The following is a 21,049-nucleotide window of genomic DNA, read 5'->3' as shown; positions in this document are numbered from 1 at the left end:
CTCACACCAGGGTCTCATCCATACCCCGTAACACTGCTCTCTCTCCCCATGCCCTCACTCGCAACAAGGGCAGAGTCCCTCTGGTCCTCACCTTTCACCCCACTAGCCGCCAAATACAACACATAATCCTCCGCCTTTTCCGCCACCTCCAACGTGACCCCACCACTCGTCACATCTTCCCATCTACCCCCATGTCTGCCTTCCGCAAAGACCGCTCCCTCCGCAACTCCCTCGTCAATTCTTCCCTTCCCCCCCCCACCACCCCCACCCCCGGCACATTCCGTTGCAACCGCAAGAAATGCAACACCTGTCCCTTCACCACCCCCCTCGACTCCATTCAAGGACCCAAGCAGTCGTTCCAGGTGCGACAAAGGTTCACCTGTATCTCCTCCAACCTCATCTACTGCATCCGCTGCTCTAGATGTCAGCTGATTTACATCGGGGAGACCAAGCGTAGGTTGGGCGATCGTTTCGCCGAACACCTCCGCTCAGTCCGCAAAAACCTACCTGAACTCCCGGTGGCTCAGCACTTCAACTCCCCCTCCCATTCCCAATCCGACCTCTCTGTCCTGGGTCTCCTCCATTGCCAGAGTGAGCAACAGCGGAAATTGGAGGAACAGCACCTCATATTCCGTCTGGGGACCTTGCGTCCTTATGGCATTAACATTGAATTCTCCCAATTTTGCTAGCCCCTGCTGTCTCCTCCCCTTCCTTAACCCTCTAGCTGTCTCCTCCCACCCTCCCATCCGCCCGCCCTCCGGCTCCTCCCCCTCCTCCCCTTTTCCTTCTTTCTCCCACCTTCCATCAGTCTGAAGAAGGGTTTCGGCCCGAAACGTCGCCTATTTCCTTCGCTCCATAGATGCTGCTGCACCCGTTGAGTTTCCCCAGCAATTTTGTGTACCTACTATAAATATTCTTCCCATTCCTACTCATATCCTTCTGTCCTCGATCTCCTCCATTGTCAAAGTAATGCTATTGGAGGAACAGCATCTCATATTTCGCTTGGGCAGCTTATAGCTCAGTGGTATATCTATCCTTCCCCCACCCAAGTCGTAATAGCTTCACATTTTCACCCTACAAACAGCTTACAATCGCCCGTTTCCGTTATCGTCGTTGTCTTATTGCATATATTTCATTTATTGTTCTTTATCTCTCCACATCACCGTCAATATGTTCCCTCCCTTATCCCTAACCAGTCTCAAGAAGGGGCACGACCCGAAACGTCACCCATTCCTTCTCTCCAGTCATGCGGACTGAGCGCATGTATTCGGCGATGCCGTCAACCATATAACTTGACCCTTGCTTTCCCTCTGTCTCTACGTCCCACCTCCCCTTCCCAGTCCTAGCACTAGTCTAGTCTCCGACTACATTCTACCTCCGTCCCGTCCACTCCCCTGACGTCATTCTGAAGAAGGGTCTTGACCCGGAACGTCACCCTTTCCTTCTGTCCAGACATGCTGCCTGTCCCGCTGATTTGCTCCCGCTTGTTGTGTCTACCTATTCTACGATTGGTCTTTCCAAACACTAGAGGGCGCAGCTCTCATGTGAGTGGGAAAATGACTAATGGAGATGTGCGAGGGAAGATCTTTACACAGAGAATGGTGGGAGCGGGGAACGCATTACCAGTGTTGGTGGATGAGGCAGTTACGGTAATAGAAATGACTTGAGTTAATCATATAGATGTTTAACAAAGAGCGGAAATGGATCATGCGTAGACAGATGAAATCCGTTTATCTTGCAGCATCTCCGGCGCAAACGTTGTGGGCCGAGAGGCCCGCACCTGTGCTGCACTATTATATCTTCTATATGCTGATGGGGTCAGAGAGTGCACATGTTTTGTAGCCATATTTAGTTTTTTTCCCCTCAACACTTACAGAGAAAAGTCATAGTCGCAACCGTATGGAAACACTCTCTTCGACCTGAGGATTTCTGATTCCTGGTTCTGTCCGGGAGAAGGAGAACGGGAGCAGGATTACAAGAAACAGGAACGATGCAGGTGAGGAGTAATGCATGGCAGCAGGTAGAAACGACGTTCAGTAAAGAAACAGGACACCTAGAATATTCTAGAGTGGGAAGGCACATCTTGCGAGCAAATACGGGGAGGTGAAGGAATTGAGAATAGGGATTGCGTGTTTGCAGGAAGCAGGATGCGCGGAACGATAGTCCAGATAACTGTGGGATTCGATGGGTTTATATTGGACGTCAGCCAATAGTTTGTTCCCAATGTTGGAGACAGATAATGTTAAGAGCTGTGTCAGAGATATTCCAGATGAATTTGAGGGCAGTGGTGAATGTAAATAAATCAATGAGTTCACATGTGCAAAGGGGAGGAGAGGGTGGTACTTGTGTACGGTTCAAACAAAGGCTGTTCGACATAACAGAAAAAAGGCAGACATAGCTGGAGCCCATGCGAGTCGCCATGGGTACACCTGTAACGTGAATCAAAAGTGGATGTAGTCCAAAGAGAAGTTGTTGATGGCGAGGACCAGTTGCGCCGGACGGAGGAGAGTGGGAGTAGAGGGGAATTATTTAGGTCTCTGTTTGTGGAAGAACCGGAGGGCCTTCCAGATGGAGCTTGAAGGTGTAAAGGAGCCGGATGTCCATAGTGAACGGGGCCTAGACTTGAAAGTTATTCAACAGTTGAAGGGTATATGAGGTGTCTCAGATGTACATAGAACGAACTGGAGAAGGGGAATAAGATATGTAGATATAAGATACGTGGGGATGTACAGTGTGGCCAAGAACAGGTAGAAACAATAGACCTGCTTATTGTTTTTGGATGTTGATGAATAGATAGAAGAGCGTAGCGCGGAGCTGGGGATCGATAGGTTCTGAGGCTGTTAGGGGGAGATCGCCAGAGGTGATGAGATCAGAAACCGTCTGGGCGATGGTGGCCAGGTGGTCGTCCGTGGGATCATGGTCAAGGAATAAGTATGAGGTGGCGTCCGAGAGCTGGCAACTGGCATCAACACGCTGGAGGTCAGCCGACCAGACCACAACGGCACCTCCTTGTCGGCGGGTTTACTAACAATGTTGGGTTTGTTGCTGTGTCAGCGGAGGTCTGTACGTTCAGAGGGGATGAGATTGGAGTGAGTGAGGGAAGCAAAAATGGTGGTTGGTGTCGCTGTTCTGCCTCTCTCCGTACCTGCTTGTCCAATAAGCCTTCAATTTATTATATGGCCTCCCGTTAGACCCAAGCAGAAACATCAATGCAATATCAACAATTTCAATTAATCATTATAAAAATGCTAAATAATGTGATTATAATCCTATTTCACGGGTGAATATTATCATTCAATCCTAGTTCCAGGCTCTTTCCTACCCATTCAATTTGTTCACAATGTCCTCTGATTCTTTAAAGAAGGAGATGAGATATCACGGCCTCCGTGTAGCCTTTACCTCTCGGATCATTCCTGAACGACCATCTCACGGATCGCCTGATCAACAGCGCAGGATGTCCGCTCGCTGCCGAATCCACTGCCGGCGCAGAGCTGCCGTTCCCACGGCAGCCACGAAGGGGAGCGGTCTGTCTTGCGTTGCCTCTCTTTGTTTAGCGCGATTACGCCGGCGCTGCTGTCACACTGACTCAGGTCCGACTCTTCACAGACTCGCTCCATAGACATGGTCAGACTAGTGAATGCCCAACGGTAAATCATGTCGCATTGTCTTCGAAATTAGAACACCAGTAGCTCACTATTGCTTTATATAAGGTGCTCAGTCCATAGGTCTATGCACCAGGGTGATTGAATTCCATGCAAATATCCTCTACATTGATATGGAGTGGGATGCATGAGGGCAAAAAGAGGAGCATAATCGGATGCAGTCGTTCATCGCCAGTGTCAGATGATGGTAAAATGAAAAAAAAATGTTCTATCTGTTTAGTTTACGGATTACAGCCCTACACTGTCTCAATAATTCCAGTTCTGTGCGTCTGTCTGAACTCCTTTCTCATTCTCTTGTTCTTGCTGCTGAATGCACATATTCCTCCGCTGCCGTGGGAATTTCGTCCAGATGTTGTGCCGATGTGCGTTTCCCGTGTGATCAGATATCCCGCGACTTCCCATAAACTGTATAATAATACAATGGTCTGTGTAGGAAGGAAATGCAGATGCTGGTTTAAACCGAAGATACACACAAAAAGCTGGTGTAACTCAGCGGACCATGCACCATCCACGGAGAGAAGGAAAAGGTGCCGTTTCGGGTCGATACCCTTCTTCAGATTGGTTAGGGATAAGGGAAACGTGAGATATAGATGATGACGTAGAGAAGTAAAGAACAATGAACGAAAGATAAGCAAAAAAGTAACGATGATATAGGAAACAGGCCATTGCTTGCTCTGTGTTAGGTGAAAACGAGAAGCTAGTGCGACTTGGGTGGAGGATGGACAGATAGAGAAGGAATGATGGGGTTACTTGAAGTTAGAGAAATCAATATTATTACCACTGGGTTATAAGCTGCCCAAGATAAATAGACGAGGCCCTCACTTGTGTCTCCTCGGTACCCCGCAACTGCTCCCTTGCTCCCCCTCTAACGGTATCACAATACAAGTCACAACTTCCCATCTCCACCACTTTCAGCCTTCCGCAGAGACCGTTCCCTCCGCAACTCACTAGCTAACTGATCCCTTCCCACCCAAACACCCCCTCCTCTGATACCTTCCGCTACAACCACAGAAAATATATCACCTGTCCGTATACCTCCTCCCTCGACTGTTCCTGGACCGCGACGATCTTTTCCCGTTAGGCGGAGGTTCAATTGCACCTCTTCCACCCTCATCTGAACCTACTTGATCTCACGGTTGCTTCACATTTTAATTCTCGTGGCCAGTCCCACACACACCTTTCTGTCCTTGGTCTCCTCCATTGTTAGAGTGAGGCACATTGGAAGAACAGCATACCATATTTTGCTTGGGCAGCTGACAGCCCAGTGGTATAAATATCGATGTATTAACCTAGTACCCCTTCATTCCCTTTCTCTCTATCCCTCTTCCAACCATGTCGCACTAGTTTCTCGTGTTCACCCAACAAACTGCTAACAATGGCCTATTTCCTTTATCATCGTTATATTGTTGCATATATTTTATCTATTGTTCTTTATCTCTCAACATCGTCTATATCTCTCGTTTCCCTTAGACCAATCCAGTTTGAAGACGGGTCTCGACCTGAAATGTCACCAATTCCTTCTCTCCAAAGATGCTGCTGAGGTCCTCCAGCTTTTTGTGTCTATCTTCAGTGGTCTGGTCTATCCACCATGTTCGTGGGGGGAAATATCTCTCTGAACCTCATATCGAACACATGGCACGTGTCTGTGGTATGGTGTATGTGTGTGCGTGTGGCAGGTGTGAGGTTGCGTGTATGTGTGTGAGTGTGGTGGAGTAGGTGTGTGGGGGTATGGTGGTAAGTATGTGGGGTGAAGTGGGTGTGTGAGATGGGGAGGTGGTATGTGTGGGGGTGGTGAGTGGGTGGGCTGGTGTATGGGGTGGTATGTGGGGCGGTGACTACGTGGGTTGTAGTGGTGGTATGTGTAGGTTGGTAAGTGTGAGGGGTGGTGTGTGGGGTGGTGTGTGGGGTGGTGAGTGTGTGGGTGGTGAGTGTGTGGGGTGGTGAGTGTGTGGGTGGTGAGTGTGTGGGGTGGTGGTGTGTGGGGTTGTTAGTGTGGTGGTGGTGGTGGGGTGTGGTGGTGGTGAGTGTGGGGTGGTTGTGTGTGGGTGGTGGTGTGTGGGGTGTTGAGTGTGTGGGGTGGTGGTGTGTGGGTGGTGCTGAGTGTGGGGTGGTGAGTGGTGTGGTGGTGAGTGTGTGGTTGTGTGGGGTGGGTTGGGAGTGTGGGTGGTGTGTGTGTGGGTGTGAGTGTGTGGGGTGGTGGTGTTGGGGTGGTGAGTGTGTGGGTGGTGGTTGTTGTGGTGGTGGTGGTGTGGGGCGTGTGTGTGTGGTGGTTGGTGTTGGGTGGTGTGTGTGGGTGGTGGTGTGTGGGGTGGTGCGTGTGTGGGGTGGTGCGTGTGTGGGGTGGTGTGTGGGGTGGTGAGTGTGTGGGGTGGTCAGTGTGTGGGGCGGTGAGTGTGTGGGGCAGTGTGTGGGGTGGTGACTTTGTGGTGTAGTTTGTGGGGTAGCGTGTGAGGTGGTGAGTATGTGGGGTGGTGAATGTGTGGGGCGGCCAATGTGTTGGGCGGTCAATGTGTTGGGTGGTGAGTGTGTGGGGTACAGTGTATGTGTGTGCAGCAGTGGCGGCCCTACATTTTTGGGGCCCTGAAGCTTGAACTGTAATGGGAGCCTCTTCGCAACCAGCAACAATGTCTGGGTGACCACTATTATCTTCTTCAATGGGGTTGTTCCACGACAGATTGCCATATATTTTAATTTCTGTCATAAATGGTAATAGTGTTTTAAATTATGTATAATTATTTTGTATTATATATATTTAGAATGAAACATCCTTAATTTGAAACTTTTTTCCTGGACGGCTAGCACACATGATACTTTAATAACCTTATGGAAACATGGAGACATAGACACATAGAAAATAGGTGCAAGAGGAGGCTATTCGGCCCTTCGAGGCAGCACCGCCATTCATTGTGATCATGACTGAACGTTTTTCCTTCCAATATTTAATATGTAAAAGAATAGGTGTGTGTTTATGATCGTGTTTATAGTTTGTTTGGTTGTTTGTTTGTTTGTATTTTTGCACAAAGTCCGCGAGCATTGCCACTTTCATTTCACTGGACATATCGTATGTGTATGTGACGAATAAACTTGACTTGACTTGACATAATTCCCACTTCCAAATCATTAATATACATGGTAAATAGTTGCCGCCCCAACACCGAGCATTGCGGCACTCCACTCGCCACTGCCTGCCATTCTGAAAAGGACCCGTTCACTCCTGCTCATTGCTTCCGGTCTGCCAACCAATATTCTATCCATGTCAACACCCTACCTCCAATGCCATTTGCTCTAATTTTAGGTACCAGTCTCCTGTGCGGGACTTTATCAAAGGCTTTCTGAAAGTCTAGATGCACTACATCCACTTCATCCAATTTACTTGTCACATCCTCAAATATTCCAGAAGATTAGTCAAGCATGATTTCCCTTTCATAAATCCATGTTGACTTGGACTAATCATCTTACTGCTATCCAAATGCCCCATTATTACCTCTTTAATAATTGACTCCAGCATCTTTCACACCACCAAAGTCAGGCTAACTGGTCTGTAATGCCCCGTTTTCACTCTCGCTCCTTACTTGAAAAGAGGGATAACATTAGCTATCCTCCAATCCACAGGGACTGATCCTGAATCTATTGAACATTGGAAAAGGACCACCAATGCGTCCACTGTTTCTAGAGCCACCTCCCTGTGGACCCTGGGATGCAGACCATCAGGCCCAGGGGATTTATCATCCTTCAGTCCCATTAGCCTACCCAATACTATTTCTCGCCTAATGAAAATTTATTTCAGTTCCTCTACCACCTGAGATCCTCTGTCCCCCGGTACATCTGGGAGATTGTTTGTGTCTTTCTTAGTGAAGACAGATCCGAAGTACCTGTTCAACTCTTCTGCCGTTTCCTTGTTGCCCATAATAATTTCACCCGTGTCTGCCTTCAAGGGACCCACATTTGACTTTGCCACTCTTTTTATCTTAACATAGCTATGAAGCTTTTACTGTCCTTCTTTATATTCCTGGCCAGCTTCCCATCGCACTTCATCTTTTCAGCCCGTATTGCTCGTTTTGTTTCCTTCTGTTGTCCTATGAACGTTTCCCAATCCTCTGGTTTCCGGCTACTCTGTGCTGTGTTACACAGCTTTTCTTTTAGTTTTATTCTTTCGCTAACGTCTCTTGTCAGCCACGGTTGCCTCCTACTCCCCTTAGAATCTGTCTTCCTTTTTTGGAATGAAATGATCCTGCGTTTTCCGGATTATGCCCAGAAATCCCTGCCATTGCTGGTCCATCGTCATTCCTGCTAGGATCCCTTTCCAGTCTACCTAACCCTCTCAAGCCTTCATAGTCCCCTTTGTTCAACTGCATAACTGCCACTTCCGATTTAACGTTCTCCTTCTCAAATTGCAGATGAAAACTAATCATATTATGATCACTACCTCCGAGCGGTTCCTTTACCACGAGTTCTCTTATCATATCTGGTTCATTGGCCAACACTAAATCCAGAATTGCATTTTCTCTGGTTATTTCCATTACAGTCTGCTCGAAAAATCCATCTCGGAGGCATTCTGCACACTCTCTTTCTTGGGGTCCTGAACCAACCAGATTTTCCCAGTCTACCTGCATATCATAGAAACATAGAAACATAGAAATTAGGTGCAGGAGTAGGCCATTCGGCCCTTCGAGCCTGCACCGCCATTCAATATGATCATGGCTGATCATCCAACTCAGTATCCCGTACCTGCCTTCTCTCCATACCCTCTGATCCCCTTAGCCACAAGGGCCACATCTAACTCCCTCTTAAATATAGCCAATGAACTGGCCTCGACTACCCTCTGTGGCAGGGAGTTCCAGAGATTCACCACTCTCTGTGTGAAAAAAGTTCTTCTCATCTCGGTTTTAAAGGATTTCCCCCTTATCCTTAAGCTGTGACCCCTTGTCCTGGACTTCCCCAACATCGGGAGCAATCTTCCTGCATCTAGCCTGTCCAACCCCTTAAGAATTTTGTAAGTTTCTATAAGATCCCCTCTCAATCTCCTAAATTCTAGAGAGTATAAACAAGTCTATCCAATCTTTCTTCATAAGACAGTCCTGACATCCCAGGAATCAGTCTGGTGAACCTTCTCTGCACTCCCTCTATGGCAATAATGTCCTTCCTCAGATTTGGAGACCAAAACTGTACGCAATACTCCAGGTGTGGTCTCACCAAGACCCTGTACAACTGCATCTATCCCTCCCTGCTCCTATACTCAAATCCTTTTGCTATGAAAGCTAACATACCATTCGCTTTCTTCACTGCCTGCTGCACCTGCATGCCCACTTTCAATGACTGGTGTACCATGACACCCAGGTCTCGCTGCATCTCCCCTTTTCCTAGTCGGCCACCATTTAGATAATAGTCTGCTTTCCTGTGTTTGCCACCAAAATGGATAACCTCACATTTATCCACATTATACTGCATCTGCCAAACATTTTCCCACTCACCCAGCCTATCCAAGTCACCTTGCAGTCTCCCAGCATCCTCCTCACAGCTAACACTGCCCCCCAGCTTCGTGTCATCCGCAAACTTGGAGATATTGCCTTCAATTCCCTCATCCAGATCATTAATATATATTGTAAATAGCTGGGGTCCCAGCACTGAGCCTTGCGGTACCCCACTAGTCACTGCCTGCCATTGTGAAAAGGACCCGTTTACTCCTACTCTTTGCTTCCTGTTTGCCAGCCAGTTCTCTATCCACATCAATACTGAACCCCCAATGCCGTGTGCTTTAAGTTTGTAAACTAATCTCTTATGTGGGACCTTGTCGAAAGCCTTCTGGAAGTCCAGATACACCACATCCACTGGTTCTCCCCTATCCACGCTACTAGTTACATCCTCGAAAAATTCTATAAGATTCGTCAGACATGATTTACCTTTTGTAAATCCATGCTGACTTTGTCCAATGATTTCACCACTTTCCAAATGTGCTGCTATCCCATCTTTAATAACTGACTCTAGCAGTTTCCCCACTACCGATGTTAGACTAACTGGTCTGTAATTCCCCGTTTTCTCTCTCCCTTCCTTCTTAAAAAGTGGGGTTACGTTTGCTACCCGCCAATCCTCAGGAACTACTCCAGAATCTAAAGAGTTTTGAAAGATTATTACTAATGCATCCACTATTTCTGGAGCTACTTCCTTAAGTACTCTGGGATGCAGCCTATCTGGCCCTGGGGATTTATCGGCCTTTAATCCATTTAATTTACCCAACACCACTTCCCGGCTAACCTGGATTTCACTCAATTCCTCCAACTCCTTTGACCCGCGGTCCCCTGCTATTTCCGGCAGATTATTTATGTCTTCCTTAGTGAAGACGGAACCAAAGTAGTTATTCAATTGGTCCGCCATATCCTTGTTCCCCATGATCAACTCACCCGTTTCTGACTGCAAGGGACCTACATTTGTTTTAACTAACCTCTTTCTTTTCACATATCTATAAAAACTTTTGCAGTCAGTTTTTATGTTCCCTGGCAGTTTTCTTTCATAATCTATTTTTCCTTTCCTAATTAAGCCCTTTGTCCTCCTCTGCTGGTCTCTGAATTTCTCCCAGTCCTCCGGTATGCTGCTTTTTCTGGCTAATTTGTACGCATCATCCTTCGCTTTGATACTATCCCTGATTTCCCTTGTTATCCACGGATGCACTACCTTCCCTGATTTATTCTTTTGCCAAACTGGGATGAACAATTTTTGTAGTTCATCATGCAGTCTTTAAATGTCTTCCATTGCATATCCACCGTCAACCCTTTTAGAATTAATTGCCAGTCAATCTTGGCCAATTCACGTCTCATACCCTCAAAGTTACCTTTCTTTAAGTTCAGAACCATTGTTTCTGAATTAACAATGTCACTCTCCATCCTAATGAAGAACTCAACCATATTATGGTCACTCTTGCCCAAGGGGGCACGTACAACAAGACTGCTTAACCCTTCCTCATTACTCAATACCCAGTCTAAAATAGCCTGCTCTCTCGTTGGTTCCTCTACATGTTGATTTAGATAACTATCCCGCATACATTCCAAAAAATCCTCTTCCTCAGCACCCCTGCCAATTTGATTCACCCAATCTATATGTAGATTGAAGTCACCCATTATAACGGTTTTGCCTTTGTCGCACGCATTTCTAATTTCCTGTTTGATACCATCTCCAACTTCACTACTACTGTTAGGTGGCCTGTACACAACACCCACCAGCGTTTTCTGCCCCTTAGTGTTTCGCAGCTCTACCCATACCGATTCCACATCCTGCAAACTAATGTCCTTCCTTTCCATTGCATTAATCTCCTCTCTAATCAGCAACGCTACCCCACCTCCTTTTCCTTTCTCTCTATCCCTCCTGAATATTGAATATCCCTGGATGTTCAGCTCCCAGCCTTGGTCACCCTGGAGCCATGTCTCCATGATCCCAACTATATCATAGTCATTAATAGCTATCTGCACATTCAACTCATCCACCTTATTACGAATGCTCCTTGCATTGAGACACAAAGCCCCCATCACCACAGGGGCATTACCATTGTTACATGCCAGTTTTAACTCCTGCTGCAACTTACACTCTACATGCGGGGTACTATTTGGGGGTCTGTAAATAACACCAATTCGTGTCTTCTTGCCTTTAAAATTCCTCAACTCAATCCGCAGTGAATCTACCTCGTCAGTCCATATGTCTTCCCTCGTAAGGGACTGAATTCCATCCCTCACCAGCAAAGCTACCCCCCTCCTCTGCCCACCTGCCCGTCCTTTCTATAGGATGTAGATTTAATTTGTATTTTAACTAAAATTTTGTATTGAATTACACTATATTATCAATTTATATATTTTTAAACCCCTTCTCAAAATGTGTACGCAATGTGGACTAAGCATGATATTCTCCTCCAGCAAAAAAAACAAACACACGAAGTATTTACCGGGGGTCCAGGAGGCTCCCTCGGCCCCGGAGGGCTCCAGGGGCAGCACACCGGTGGGGGTTCAGTGGGCAATGCCCCGGTGGGGGTTCAGTGTGCAACGCACCTGAACCTCCTGTATTCAATAAATTGAAAGTGATTCTCAAGCTTTCTGCTGGTAGTTTACATAACAGAAGGTTAGACTGTTTCGAACACAGAAGCAGTAAAATAACCCACCAAAAATATATATATTTAATGAAATAAAAGGCAGTGGTCTTGTCTCTTTCAGCAGCACCTAGGTCTCCCTTCCCGAGCTCAGATAACCACTCCTCCTCACCTTACCGACGCACACTTCCCTTCACCTACACACCTACTACTCGACTAATCCCCACGCCTCACTAAACCCCTCGCCTCGACGATACCTCACCACCAAACCTCTCCTCATACCTAAACGTCGACTCGACTAAACCGTACCTCACTAAACCTCGCCGCTCAAATAAACATCACACTTCAGTAAACGTCACCTCACATCTAAACCCCACCTCACCTCACACATATACCCCACCTCATCTCACCTCACCCCTTAGCCCCAGCTCACCCACACCTCATACCTAAACCCCACCCCACCTCCACCTCACCCCTAAACCCCTCCTCACCCCACCTCACCCCTAAACCCCATCCCACCACACGTCACACCTAAACTCCACCTCGTCTCACATCAACCCTTAAACGCCACCCCACCCCACCTCATACCTAAACCCCACCCTGCACCATTTCACACCTAAACCTCAACTCACACCTAAATACCACCTCACACCTAAACCCCTTCACACCTCACACCTAAACATCAACTAAACCTCACGACTAACCTGCGCCTCGACTAATCGCCGCCTCTCTCCCGCCCCCCCCCCCCCCCCCCCGTCCGCTGTTGACGGAGCGGCTCCATCCAGGGGGGGGGGCGTGAGCGGAAAATGGAGCAGGCGCATTGCCCGAGAGAGCCGGTGGGTGGGGAGGGGCGCAGCGCGCTGACGTTGACGTTGACGTCCAGTCCAAACCCCGCTCCCCCGCCCACGGCGACCGCAGTCCCTCCCCGCGGGAGCGAGAGCGGTAAAGAGGCGGCGATGAGTCGAGACGGGGATTATGTGTGAGGTGGGAGGTTTAGTCAAGGCAAGGTTTGGTGAGTTGAGGTTTATGTGTGAGGTGAAGTTTAGTCAAGGCGAAGGGTTTAGTCGAGGTGAATAATCAAATGTATTTATAGGAAAACAAAAAAATCGGAATTCCGATTGAAATCGGACGAATATCTGGACGTAAGTGTCTTCTGGGGCCCTTCCGGGATTACGGGCTATTAGTATCACAGTAGATCCGCCCCTGCTAACATGCCAGCATCAGAAGACATGAGCGCTCAAATAGGGACAGTAAAATATGCAGCTCCTAAACGATTTAGGGCTTTACAGACAAGAAGGAGGACTTTATTGTCTATCCTGGATCTCACAGGGAGCTCTAATCTCACTAGTTATAATTTGAAGAGATGTCACAACAGTGGAACAAATTGCAGCAAATTAGGCAGTAGGAGATAGGAGATGGTGGGGACAGGGGACGGGAGGGGGGGGGGGGGGGGGGACGGGTGTAGGGTGGCTCAGCTCAATGCATTCGAGACCTTGTCGCCAGTCACGGAACCAGTTTGTTCGACGGTATCGAAGGAAACAAACTTAAAACGACCATTCCACAAATCACAGCTTCTCCACATAGACCAATCTCAACGTCGACAAACGTTGACGAATGAGGTATTCTACTGCCCACATCTGAAGGAGAGCCGATCACCACTGCCTCCTCCCCAGAGAGAAGGGTGACGTCAGCTGTGATGAGGTTGTGTCACCCGTATCCATACAAATTCTCATTATTAACATCCATATATATTCTAATTATTATCATATATTCAGACGCTCCAGGGGACACGAACATTTTAATGTTCCCTTTGAGAACCCGGTCGCCACCACCATTCCACTCACCCATCGGACACCCAGCGACAAGGAGACAGTTATTGGAAGTGATTAGAATAGTTTATTTCTGGTCATTATGAACAACCTGTTTCCTGTGTGATTCACGCACAAGGTGGTGTGACAGCGCGCTGTTGTCCCGTGACTTACAATATCTAGTATTACTGCACTCGGACAATATTGCGATGACATTGTGTAGAAAGGAACTGCAGACGCTGATTTGTTTCATGTGAACTTTTGGTTGTATACGGCAGCTACTGACTTATAAAAGTCGCACACCCGGATAACACCTGAAAACATCGGTTTAAGATGTATACATGTGTTCAATGTTCTACTGTATTTATAACTAGACTGGGAATACTAATGTTTCAATGATATGATTAATTTCACAATGACATTCATGGGATATGTAACCACGGTCTTCAGCTGCTCCCGGAACATTCTCTGTGTCAGGACATAAATACACGTGTTGGTGCAGGTACTCAGAACCTGGAGCATAAACGAAATTGTCTGAAGATCACTGTCCGCGAAATACTCAGCGCCTAAAACGCGCTCAGCCACAACATTTACAACCACTGTGCTCCACAACGCGATGAAACTGCCAGATATGCTGAAGAGTAAAACGATGGATTTTCTCCGGCTGTCCATCTCCGGATCCTTGCCATTCTCTCCACTGTTGCGGCCCCGGAGCAATCTGCGGACTCTACCAGAGACTAGAATGTATCTGGCAGTCAGTGAATTGACCAACAAAAACAAAACGATCGGGAGACAAAATGTTACAGTAAGGTACAACAACTCAAACGAAGACCATGAAGGTGAGGTTAAGAATGAATGTGTCCAGGCACACCCTCTGGGGTTATTATCGGTAATATATACTGATTCGAATGTAAAATACCACGGTACGTTTATTAAACAGCTCAGAGCAATTATCGTTCCAATAACAACACTCGCCGTTCGCTCGGTGCAATATTTTGTTTTCAGTTTCTGACGACAAATGGCTACAAACCGATCAAACGTGAACCCCACGGTGAACCAGACAGAGATTGTTATGGCTGCGTTGGCCAAGGCCCAGTTGACGGAGCACACGGGGGTGATGGTGAAGAACGACAGCGGGAAATACATTCCAACAATGGCCCTTATTATGACATCTATGATGAGGACCATGAGGTCGGCCGCTGCCATTCCCACCAGGTAGCGAGTGATGCATTTGGAGAGACCGCACTTTCCCCGGGACAGGATCACAATCGTCACCAAGTTAACTGCGAAAGAAGGAACGAAAGATGTTACAGTGTGTGTCGTTCACAAAGAATACACTGAACTGAAAGGATTTCCGAGTGACATTTACTACTGAGTTTCAAGTATAAATGAAATTACAAGTCATATCATCAGTTAGATAATGAAAAGATACGTGATACACACAGCTCGCGGGATCCGTGTTGGATCCGCTCCTCTGACTCTGGCTGTCCTCCGGTTCCTTATCCAGTCGAGAGATCACTATGTATGTTAGCTGGGTGCTCTAATTGACCGCAGTGCAGATTACAAGTTTGCCGGTGGCAGTGTATGGATCAGTGAGGCGGAGCAACCTGCAGGGTTAAAGTAAATCGGAAAGTCGCCGAGAGGGTGACGTTGTTTCTCTTTGGGAATGGCAAAACTAGATAGGCCGTATGTCCTTGTTACCGGAAGATAAATGACGTGATTGGAACACAATGTATAGAGAGAGGTAGAGGCATTCCGCGTGTAAACAGGCTCTTCGGCCCATCTTGCCCATGTCCCCATCTACTCTTGTTCAAATGCGCATGTTTGGCCCAGATCTTTCTAAACCCTTCCTATCCATATACCTATCCAACACTGGGTCAATAAACACAACCGCCAGCCACAGTTTGTGAAGACCAGAGCCTGTAACTGGGGCAGTAACAATTCAATTTGAAATTGTTCCACGGCTTCCAGTCCTGCAAAGGTTCAATTAATTGCAAAGCAATATTCACAGGGTTCTTTACCTCACAATTGTCCTGCTAATCCCCATTGCATATTCACTCTGCCCAGTAGCCAACGCACATTTATCCTGCCAGTGTTGAACTTCCTTCACACGACACAATCCAACTGCACCTTCACCCACCCCAGTCCTCCCTACATATTCACTCTGCTGTGTCCATCGCACACTCAACCTGCCCAGCCTCCAACCGCCCTGCATCAGTGCCCAGTCCCTACGTTGTTTCATCTTGATCAGTCGCCACTGCATATTGACCCTGCCGAGTACCAACCGCACCGTCACACTTCCCCCTGTCCTATCCCCACTGCATCTACACCCTGCTCATTACCTATCGCAGCTTCCTCCTGCACAGACCTCACCTGCCTTCATCTTCCCCATACTCCCCATTGAGTATAGAAGCTGGGATGTAATGTTAAAATTGTACAAGGCATTGGTGAGACCAAATCTGGAGTATGGTGTACAATTTTGGTCGCCCAATTATAGGAAGGATGTCAACAAAATAGAGAGAGTACAGATGAGATTTACTAGAATGTTGCCTGGGTTTCAACAACTAAGTTACAGAGATAGGTTGAATAAGTTAGGTCTTTATTCTCTGGAGCGCAGAAGGTTAAGGGGGGACTTGATAGAGGTCTTTAAAATGATGAGAGGGATAGACAGAGTTGATGTGATCAAGCTTTTCCCTTTGAGAATAGGGAAGATTCAAACAAGAGGACATGACTTCAGAATTAAGGGACAGAAGATTAGGGGTAACATGAGGGGGAACTTCGTTACTCAGAGAGTGGTAGCGGTGTGGAATGAGCTTCCAGTGGAAGTGGTGGCGGCATGTTCGTTGGTATCATTTAAGAATAAATTGGATAGGCATATGGATGAGAAGGGAATGGAGGGTTAAGGTATGAGTGCAGGCAGGTGGGACTAAGGGGGAAAAATTGTTCGGCACGGACTTGTAGGGCCGAGATGGCCTGTTTCCGTGCTGTAATTGTTATATGGTTATATGGTTATATGGTTACTCCACAGCTCCATCGCCGTACCCATCCTCCACTGCACATTCACCCGGCCAAGTTCCTACCAGGCCTTCACAATTTGGTTGGTTTATATGTTTGTAGATGACACGAGCACGGCCGACGTACACAGCAAAATAGAGATCAGCTATAGCAATGGACGGCAAAATGACATTTGTTGCAACATTGAACTGTGCGAGGTCTCAGGGGAAGACGGACATGGGAGGGGGGGGGGGTGATATACAATGAAAGACATGACCATTATCAGCAGTGATTAACGGAGGTGCCTTGGGGTCCAAGTCCAGAACTCCCTGAAAGTAGCAACACATGTAGATACCGTGGTAAATGAGGCACGCGGCATATTTGTCGACATTGGTCAGCACATTCAGTATAAGAGTCAGGGCATCGTGGAGCAGCGCTGTAGGACTTTGGACAGCATTTGGGGTATTACGTGAGTTCTGGTCGACCCATTACAGGAAGGATATGTAGGTTTTAGAGCGGGTACAAAGGTTACAAGAATTATGTCTATATTATGGGATATTGGCTACAGGGAGCAGTTGTAGAGAATTTGATAGTTTTTTTTCTGGAACGTTGAAGGTTGCGGGACGACCTGAGAGAAGAATAAAAAACAGGAACCTTTTTTCCAGCATAGAAAAATCAAATACTAGAGGGAATAGCTTTAAAAAAGATCAAAGCTTAAGGGAGATGTTACGGGAATGTTTTATACACAAAGGCTGAGTGCCTGGAACGCGCTGCCAGGGTGGGGGTCTGTGATGTTTTTCGGGCCAGGTAGGATAGTGGTGTTTCAGAGACTTTTGAATACACCAATAGATTTGCAGAGAATGGAGGGATATGGGTTATGCGCAGGCAGATAGGATTTGGTCTTGGAATCATGTTCGACACTGACATTCATTGTGGACCGAATGGCCTGTGTTGTGATGTACTGTTCAATGTTCTATGTTTTGTTTTTAATTATTTCCTGTCACCTCCCGACTACTACCACGGGAACAAGTTTATTTAATCAAATTCATCCCAATTGGATCCTGTGCGCGCCTATTACTATTGCCGTTCCACTCTTTTTTCTCCCCTTGCTTTGTCGTAGAGGCACCCATGGTGCCATGAACTTGGCTGCTGCTGCCTTCCCCTGATGAACCATCTCCCCCAACAGTTTACAAAATGGTATATCTGTTTAGGAGCGATATGACCACAGGGGACTCCTGCACTACCTGCCTACTGCTGCGCTGGCTAATGGCCACCCGTTCCCATTCTGTCCGCATTTACCTGCGATGTGACCAAGAGAATGGAGGGATATGGGCGATGCGCAGGCAGATAGGAGTTGGTGTTGGCATCATGTTCGACACAGACATTGTGGACCGAATGACCTGTTTTGTGCTGTACAGTTTTATGATCTATGTCTTGTTTTAAATCGTTTCCTGTCACCACCTGACTCCTACCATTGGAACAACTTTGTATCTAATTCTTCCCAACTGGATCCTGTGTGCGCGAAACTTCCAGGCCAGTCTACCATGCGGATCCTGTGAAAGCAATGGGTAAACTACAAAAGCACATATAGACAACGTTTCTCGGGAACAAAGTCATGTTGTCTATTTATAATCAGTGTTTATCTTTCCAAATACCGATGAGGCGTATAGTACTAATTTCCCTAAGGCAACTTTACCACCACCGATATCAGAATGACCCGCCTGCAGTTCATTGCATGCATTCTACATAAAAGACAGGCATCACTTCAAGGTCAATATCAACTTGTTCCCTTGCTGCCCACGTTTATGTGCCACAGATGCGCAGTAAACTATCTGCAGAGTGAAGCTTCAGTGCGGTGGGGACTGAGCCGGGGGAAGGCGCGGAGGGGGGGGGGGGGGACTGGGCGGGATGAAGGTCAAGGGGGATGATGCAGAGCACACTGTTGAGAGGAGAGTGTACAGCGGAGGGACAAACAACACGTCAGGATAGATACCAGTGGGGAGTGAGCAACTTCGGGTGGCTTGTCGTGCGGATTTTCATTGTAATGTTTTATGTCATGCTGATCAGTATATTGGCGAGGTGACTATCCGACTGCGGCAGCGGAAGGTCAGACGAGCAGTTCAGCTGCGGTTTTGTTTGGTGAAATGACCTGGAAACATGTGCTGCAGTCAGGAGTGTTCCGTCAAAATGCAGCAGCTGTCCCGAAATCTTAATCACTTTGACTGCACCATGTACAACGTATTAAGTGTATGTCCACGACGCTGTCCACACCCTGACCCATGGTCTCCACTCTGTCTCCACCGTCATCACACACTGCATCTCCCTATTCCCACTTTCCGTCAATACACTTTGTAGCGCTTCCATCCGCAACATTCTGCAGTTCGTTCTCCATAAGCAGAGCTTCCCACAGCTCGGAAGCAAGCCATTTGACCCACCACAGCCAAAGCGACATTGATGTACCCACATACCCCATAGTATCCATGCCTTGGAGTGCTAAGTGTTCCTCTTGATGTATTTAGTATCCCTGCCTCCGTCAAACCCTTTAGCAACTCGTCCTAGATTCCGAGTCTGAGAAAATACCTCTTCAAATGCTTCCAAATATTTAATCTAAACTATTGCCCTCTGGATTTAGCCCCCTCTTTTATGCGGCATGTTTGATAGCATGTATCCTGTCTATGCCCCTTAATATGTCCAAATGTTGGAACTTCACTGCGTAATTTTCGTGAAAATAAAATAAACTCAGTCTATCGACTCTCCCGTCATAACCAAACTTTGCTATCGCAGAAAACATTTTTATAAATTTCCTCTCCAACTTCTACATAGCAATTAAGTTCTTCCCACAGTGTGGCGACCAGAGGTGCCCACAGAAGCGCAGATGTGAGCTAGGGAACATTGTATAAACCTGTACCGCATCCACTCTGCTCCTGGTTTATTTGTGCGGCCGGTAAAATACAATGTTACACACATTCAATGACAACTGATCTGCCTGCAATGCCGCCTCCGAAGATCTTTGGGATTGTACACTATTGGGTTCGAAAGAGATTACCTGCTAGGAGCCTACCCTATGCCCACAATTTACCCCCAACTTCACCCGATCTGTTACTAAATGGACAGACTCAGGAAGTTGTTGGTAGTGGGGAAGGGAATGTTGATGATGAAATGTACCAAGTGCAGAAAGTTAGGAAATCTTCTTGGAGACGGCCATGGTACGGTATGCATATCTGTAGCGGGATTTCTCCGATCAACCAGTTGCAAGTACAGTAATGGTATATTCGTAGAAAACATCTCACATGTATGTGGACAATTTGGCTCATTGTGTCTGTGCCGGGCAATCGGCATGTTACAAGTCACCGTGAAGATCCAACATTTGAATAAATTAAGGGGCAAAGGCAGGATATATGCTGTGAAGAAATAATCTTCTAGATCAGCGCTTACAATTACACATCCGAGGGTTTCCATCTGAGTTCAGTCAAATCTTTTCTCTTCCAGACTTGCATGCAGACATTTCTGAACCGTTCGCGACGCCTGAATAAATTTATCATCAACATTAGGACGACAGATGGCGCAATCGGCTAAGGCGGAGTGTGTACTGTCGTTGTGTCCTTGGGCAAGACACTTCACCCACCTTTGCCTGCGTGTGAATGTGTGTGAGTGATTGGTGGTGGTCGGAGGGGCCGTAGGCGCAGAATGGCAGCCACGCTTCCGTCAGTCTGCCCCAGGGCAGCTGTGGCTACAGAAGTAGTTTACCACCACCGAGTGTGACTGAGGAGTGAATGAATAATGCGATGTAAAGCGCCTTGAGTATTAGAAAGGCGCTATATAAATCCCATTCATTATTATTATTACTGTCGTTGTGTCCTTGGGTAAGACACTTCACCTACCTTTGCCTGGGACTAGAGACGGAAATTAGCTACTGATTGGCTACAATCTCGCATATTTACATATTTACATAACAAGATGTTGTTGCAGCTTGTAACAACATGCAGCATTGTAACAACTTGTAAAAACATTAATTATAATTAATATGCACTGTCCCTATAAACAAAACATTATTATTATCCATCTCCTCGCATCTTACTGGAAATGCCTGCTCTCTGCCAAATAAACGGTTTCTCAATCATGTTGTCCCGCCACACCCAACCATTCCTAATCGCCACAACTCCACTCAGCCGTGCAAATCACCAGAGGTGCAGTGTGCTGACAGAACCTACATACAATTCTCAAACTGCAACCTGACGTGATTGACGTGGAATCGTCAAACAGAATATCACAGCTCTGGGAAAAGCTGCAAAAATGTATTTTATTAATACCCGGTTGTCCTGCCTTGTTAACCCCGGTTTCATTTGGACACACAAGCTGGTTGGCAGAATATTTTATCAGGATACGGCATGGAGCTAGAAACGTATAAAATACATGTCCTTCGGCTCACAGAGACAGGTGTCAAACGTCAAGCCAACATTTCCACGGATCATGCAGTATTAATTCAGCGACATTAACACCAATTCACTTCAGATACT

General features: G+C 47.0%; 1 long non-coding RNA gene across 1 annotated transcript; it reads left to right on the top strand.

Moving 5' to 3' along the window:
* The first annotated feature begins 2,251 nt into the window (after positions 1–2,251).
* LOC116966218 lies at positions 2,252–19,664 on the top strand. Its single transcript, XR_004409934.1, has 3 exons — positions 2,252–2,284; positions 5,543–5,547; positions 19,653–19,664. It is a non-coding gene; the product is annotated as an uncharacterized LOC116966218 (long non-coding RNA).
* Positions 19,665–21,049: the final 1,385 nt, after the last annotated feature.

The sequence above is a fragment of the Amblyraja radiata genome, chromosome 36 (assembly GCF_010909765.2).
Source record: "Amblyraja radiata isolate CabotCenter1 chromosome 36, sAmbRad1.1.pri, whole genome shotgun sequence".
Lineage (NCBI taxonomy): Eukaryota > Metazoa > Chordata > Chondrichthyes > Rajiformes > Rajidae > Amblyraja > Amblyraja radiata.
The sequence above is the reverse complement of the archived record's forward strand: the minus strand, read 5'-3'. Positions and strand labels throughout refer to the sequence as shown.